Below are 6,844 nucleotides of genomic sequence, written 5' to 3' on the forward strand. Positions count from 1 at the left end.
CATTCAGCAAATGCATTTATATTTTTATTAAAAATTAAAGGAGAGGATCTTTTTCCTTGTACCATTTAAAAATCCCTATCAGAAAAAACTAAAAGTTGGAGTATATTAAATGGTTTCAGTATATCCACATTGTTCTTGCTGTTTGTTCTAAAAGCCAAAATTGTATATTTGAAATGTCTATGTTTTAAAAAAAGTCCTTGATTCTGACTAAAATTCTCTAATTAGGTATTATACTTCTTTTACCTTTATGAACCATGATGTTATATTATTATATAGCATTTTTCCTTTGAGTTCTGAAGAGCCTTTTAAAAAATATTTCATTTCTGGGTAAATGTATGAATGAATTGTATGTAGAAATAAAAAGATTGTTGATAATATTGAAGCGGGAGAGCGAGGTTCTTGTCTCACGGAGTTGAAGAAGGAATCTTTCAGACAGGAGAGTGAGGAAAGCAATAGAGTATTCTTAAGCAAGGATACAGAGAAAGCTATCAGGAGTGAGAGGGGTCCCGACAGGGTTGCCAGTGAGGGCTTATAGGCTGGTCTTTTATTGAGAATTGACTGAGAAGCTTATGGCCTTGAGTTTCTTGTGCTGTCTTGGTTTGAGCATGGACTATTGATAACACCCTTAATTACTTAATTCTTTGAGGTTTGGCCATTTTCTATGAAATATTGTTGCCGCTAAAGAAAAATACTCCCGACCATCCAAGGCCAGGTGATCTATTTCCTTATCTCTTGTTCACTCTAGTTTAGCATTTCTGCCTGCCAGGAATAGTCTCAGAGCCCAGCCAGGGGCCCCCTACTTCTTCCTGTCTATACCTTAACCCTTTCCTTACTCAATATGATTTAATACTTATTTTTAAATTTTTAAAAAAGATTTTATTTATTTTAGAGAGAGAGAGCTCACACACACATATGCATTACGGAGGAGGGGCAGAGGGAGAAGGAGAGAGAGAATCTCAAGCAGACTCCCCACTGAGTGCGGAGCCTGAGGCGGGACTCAATCCCCTGACCCTGAGCTGAAATCAAGAGTCAGACACTTAACTGACTGAGCCGCCCAGACACCCCAGATTTAATACTTACTTTTTAAAGTTTAAACAGTATGAACTTCATTAGACAGGAAAAAAACGGGTCAATAGTTTAAATAAGAGGGATCAGTTATAGATAAACTATTGAGAGGTAAATGAATTTATTCACAGATGGTTTCATATTAAGTAAATTGTAACATATTTACTAAAATCATTTTTAGAATTGCTTTCTTTGCCAGCTGGTTTTGATTCAACTTCATAGTGAAATGTAGCTCTTACGATTTCCACTTAGTAGCAAAACGTACTTGAGGAGCAAGAAGGAGCTTGCCTTAAGAAATCCTCAAATAGAAAATTCTGATATTCCTCCATCCCCCCCTACACTTTGACTCTCTTTCACCAGGAGGAGACCCATCTCTCTCTCTCTCTCTCTCTCTCTTTTTTTTTTTTAAAGATTTTATTTATTTATATGACAGAGAGAGACAGCGAGAACAGGAACACAAGCAGGGGGAGTGGGAGAGGGAGAAGCAGGCTTCCCGCTGAGCAGGGAGCCGATGTGGGACTCCATCCCAGGACCCTGGGATCATGACCTGAGCCGAAGGCAGACGCTTAACGACTGAGCCACCCAGGCGCCCTCTCTCTCTCTTTTTTAAAAATATTTTATTTATTTATTTGAGAGAAAGAGTGAGTGCGCACGTGAGAGAGAAAGAGCGAGAGAGAGAGAGAGAGAGAGAAGAAGCGGGGGTGGGGGAGAGGCAGAGGGAGAGAGAAGCAGGCTCCCCACTGAGCAGGGAGCCCAATGTGGGGCTCGATCCCAGGACCTCGAGATCACGACCTGAGCTGGAAGCAGACCCTTAATTGACTGAGCCACCCAGCGACCCTCTTTTAGGGGCTCACCTGCTAGGTCAGGCCCAATGAAGACAATTTCCCCTGTCAAGATTTGGGACCTTTATTTTATCTACATAATCCTTCACAGCAGCACCTAGATTAGTGTTTGATTGAATAACTGGGAGAAAGTTTGTAGGCACTGGGGGCAAGGGTGGGGCTGGGTCTTGAATTCTGCCTGGATTTACAGCAGTGGAATGTACCATGATTCGATTTCTTAAAAATTCATTTGAGAAATATGACTACAGGGGCACCTGGGTGGCTCAGTCGTTAAGCATCTGCCTTTGGCTCAGGTCATGATCTCAGGGTCCTGGGATCGAGCCCCGCATCGGGCTCCCTGCTCGGCGGGAAGCCTGCTTCTCCCTCTCCCACTCCCCCTGCTTGTGTTCCCTCTCTCACTGTCAAATAAATAAATAAAATCTTAAAAAAAAATAAAAAATATGACTCCCAATCCAAAATGAGAGGTTAGTTGGCAGTCTTAATAACTATTTTAAGAGGGAATTAAACCCCTGTAGTTCAAATTTCAACAAAGTCATGCCACTATCTGTGTGGCCTTCACTCCAGTGTCTTTCCCATCAATGTGTGGCGCTTGCTTTCCTCTCTCCAGCGAGACACCCCCTATAGCATCATCTGCTCGTGCTGTTTCCCCTGGCAGCCGTCAGCGCTGCGCGCAAGGTGCACGCATCGTGCCCCTGGGGTGCTTGTGAAAGGGAAGCTTGGGGACCTGTAAGCACACCCCTAGCTTGGAGCAAGGGAGGGTCCTCACTCGCTGTTTTTCTAGCCTCACAGCTGGCTTTGTCCTCCCAGGAAAATGCCAGTCACAAGGTCGCGGCACCCCCGTCGGCCCCTTTCTGTCATCTCCCTGCCCTCCTGTTCAAAGGCAGAGATGCAGTCCCGAAGGTCCGGTTGTGTTCCAGATCAGTTCCCTTCACCCCTCCTGAGGCTAAGCTGCAGAAACACTCCTTGTGTTCTGCCAGCTACTTAATCTCTTTTCCTCATTTCAAGCTTCAATATGCTCTTTTGAAAAAGAATCACACCCAAACCTCCCCCAAAGCCAAATGGCAGAAGCAGCTCTGCTTCTTGGAGTCCAGTGCTCTCATGAATGTTCATAATGTTGTCTCCAATCATTAAGAAAGTGTTCCATCACGTGCCATGCCCTATCTAAGAACACAGGGAAGTGTGTAAAATCGCCGTATTTCTAGTTAGCTGTCATCCCCGTGTGGAATCACCTCAGGCCCAGAGATTCATTCATTTCAGAATCAAGTTTATTAGTTGTTACTGCTTTTTTTTTATGGGTCTTCTGCATCCGTGCTGAGTTAGGGACTGCTGTATACTTCAGGGGTTCCCCTGGTTCCCCTGGGTGCATCGGTCCCCGCTATTTTTTCCCCCGAGTCACCAGATCTCAAGTCTACGAAGTGTGCCTTAACCAGCAATGAGGAGTGGTTATGTGGGAGGGTTCTAGTCCCAGATGTTTTGGGTTCTAATACCAGCTCTTCTGCTTACTAACGCAAGTCATGTAATGTTTCTGTGCTTTAAGATGTACTGTTAGTGGGACTGGCAGGTAATAAGTGCTTAATATGTTAGGTATTATTTCAAGCACCTCTACCTCCTGCATCGAGGGATAAGCCAGTTGATACACTTCTTGTCCTTTGGCTCAAGAAGTGGCAGAGCTGGGTCAGTAGGTGAGGCTTCTTTTAGTTTCAAACTATATCCAGAATCTAACTGCTTTTCCCCATCCCCACCCCCATCCTTTTTGGTCCAAGCCTTCAGACACGTCTTACCTGGATGATTACAATAGCCCCCTGACTGACCTCCCTGCTTTTACCCTTGCTTCTTTACAGTCCATCCTTTATTTGGAAGCTATGGTGATACTTTCAAAATGTGAGTCTGGTCATTATGCTCAGAATCCTGTGATGATTTTCCGTTTTGCTCAGTGTAAAAACAAAAACCCTTACAACGGCCCACAGGCCCTTCGTTATCCGGTGCCCCCTTAACTCTCACTCGGCTCCTGCCGTGCTGTCTTCCTTGGGCTGTTCCTCGAACAGGCCAGGTCTGCTTTCACCTCATGCTCTTTGCACTTGTTTTTTCCTGCCTGGAATGCTCTTCCTGCAGATGTGTGTCATCTCCTTATATCTTCATTCAGATATCTCCTCCTCAAAGAGATTCTCCTCTCTTACTCCTCGTCTCCCTTACCTGGTGCTGCTTTTCCTTTTTCCATAATTTCTACACATTATGTATTTTGCTACACATCATATATTTAGGATGGCCATTTGTTTCTGTTTCCTGGTGCTAGGGTCAAAGCTCCACGAGGGCAGGTGGATGCTTGCCTGTTCTCGGTCGTATCCCAAGCGCGTGGAATAGCAGCACCCAAGGCATAGTAGGGGCTCGGTAGTGTTTGCTGAATTCAAGAATGAATGGATGTTGTGCTGGGGAAGACAAAGTGACAGAAAGATGGCTGTGATGGCAGTTTGAAAGCTGCTATAACACGAAGAGCAATGTGGAATCGTAAATAAGGACAGCATGAGACACAGAGACAGGATGCTGCAAAATGTGTCAGCAGAGCACCATCTGAACCCACCAGTCTTACGTTCATCTTTTCAGGCATATGTAGACATATACACCGTCATCTGGGCCCCCCCCAACCCATGTCTGATCACAGGTGCTGAATAAATGCATTTTGAGTGACTCACTGTCAGCTCTGTAATTGTCAAAACTCAGGCGTGTGTGTGAGGCAAACTTTAGCAATGTCTGAGGAGAAGGAAGAGGCTGGGACTGAGGGTTGGTCTGAATTACAGTTTTCACCGAAGAGGGCATAGCGGACAGATCTCGCTTGGGCTTTGAATTCCTACAGACATGGATCTGATTCCAACGCTGTCATTTTGTGGCTGTGGGACCTTGGTTAGGGTGTTTTGACCTCAAACCTTCAATTTCCTCTGCTGCAAAGCAGGGAGAAGTAATACTTGACTTAGGAATATTATCCTAAAAATAAGAAATAATTTGGTGGAAGTATGTGTTTAATAAATATTAGACATCGTTGATTTGTTATTTTTGTTGAATATACATGGAAAACTTAGGCTTGATTTAGATTTATATTAGTCTTTATTTCCACTATGGGCTGAATTATGTCCCCTGAAATTCATATATTGAATTATTAATCCTCAGTGTGACTGTATTTGGAGACAGGGCCTAAAAGGGGGGAAATAAGGTTAAATGAAGTCGTAAGGATGGGGCTCTGACCCGATGGGATTAGTGTCCTTGTGAGAGGAAACACCAGAGTCTGCTCTCACTTACTCTCTGTCATGTGAGGACCCAGTGAAAAGGTAGCTGCGGCGAGTTAGGAGGAAGGTCCCCACCTGAAACCAAATAGGGTGGTACACTGATCTTGAACTTCCAGCCTCCAGAACTGTAAGAAATAAATTTCTGTTGTTTAAGGCACCCACTCTGTGGCATTCTGTAATAGCAGACCAGGCCAATGAAAACAATATTCACAGATTGAAATTTAGGTAAATGTCCAGCTTGTAGTCAGCATCTGGGATCACACTGGGCAGTTCCAAATCCTGGAGACAGGGTATTCTCAAGGCCTGTGTATCATATGGACTCTTCCAAGTGGGAGGAAATTCCAGAAAGAGCTCTTGCTCCTGCAGAAAACTGGACTGCTGCTTGGGATCTGAGGTGGAAGACCCAGCAATGAGAAGAGAGCCCAACTCTCCACATTCAGACTTGCTCCAGATTACAGATGTTAGGGGAGGGCAGAAGTGTTTGAAATACTTCTTTCTTGGTTCATGTCTTGTTGATGAAACAGACAAAACTGAGCCTACAGATGTAGGACACTGGTGTCCAGAGCTGAGTGGGGCCAGGGAGGGTGAGGGCTGATGAATCATCTTTGTCTACTAAGTGTGCGTCCCCACTGGAACTTACAGAGCTTTTAAAGGCAAAACGTGGTACCACCACATTAAAATTTGGATTGTTTTATAATTATAGGTGCACGTTATCGTTTAAAGATACTGATATTCTTACTTCACATATAGTTGATAGAACTGACAGTGATTGTTTAGCTATATCTAATGGACTAAATTCTCTAAGATATCACTGAGAAATTTATAAAGCTCTTTTATGATTACTCTCTGGGCAGTCCTATCAAGCGATTGTCCTTTACCCAAGGTCTAGGTCTAGGTTGTGGTTCTCAATGTGTGATCTTTATCTTTACCATCAGTGTATTGACTGTTTAGCATTGATAATATTTCCTGCAGCTCAAGAGATTTATCTTCCTAATTGGATATTGTTATTTCCCTTGCTTGGGTGGCCAGAATATCTGAATTTGCCCTAATTAGCATTGACTTCTTTGGGTTGACAAAGAGCCCTACAAGCTAAGTCATGATATGCATAAGGAGTGAACTTAGTTTCCTCGAGAGTCAATACTTTTCTGTTTGGTTTATGACAATTTAGAAAGTTCCACAAAACCTTGTCCAGAAATAATCCTGAAAAGTTTTCAAAGCATAAACACACATGCAAAACATATTTACTACACTTAAAACCATTCTAGTCAATATCCTTTGATGTAGGAGGTTTAAACTCTCCAACTATATTCAATAGAGATAGTTTAGTGAGAGTAAGTACGGTCATATTGCAAAGCACTGGTGAACAAAGCGAAGTCCTTGGTTGGGAGCCCATGGATTAATGAGGGGAGAGAGACAAATTTGATAGCAATTATAACACAGTGTGAAATCTGCTAAGGGAGAGAGAGAGATTCATGAGGTACTACAGAAAGGAAGAGGAGAGGCATTTAACTCAACATAATCAAGAGTGTGACAGAAGTTTTCTTAAATACATTATACCTAAGGTGACTGTTGAAAGATAAATGAAAATTTTCCAGATGAGTGGGGAAAGGCTGGAAGAAGAGTAAGACCCTACAGGCAGAAAAAGCAGCATGGATCAAA

Source organism: Leptonychotes weddellii, chromosome 11, assembly GCF_054177405.1.
Source record: "Leptonychotes weddellii isolate Sample4059 chromosome 11, ASM5417740v2, whole genome shotgun sequence".
Classification (NCBI taxonomy): domain Eukaryota; kingdom Metazoa; phylum Chordata; class Mammalia; order Carnivora; family Phocidae; genus Leptonychotes; species Leptonychotes weddellii.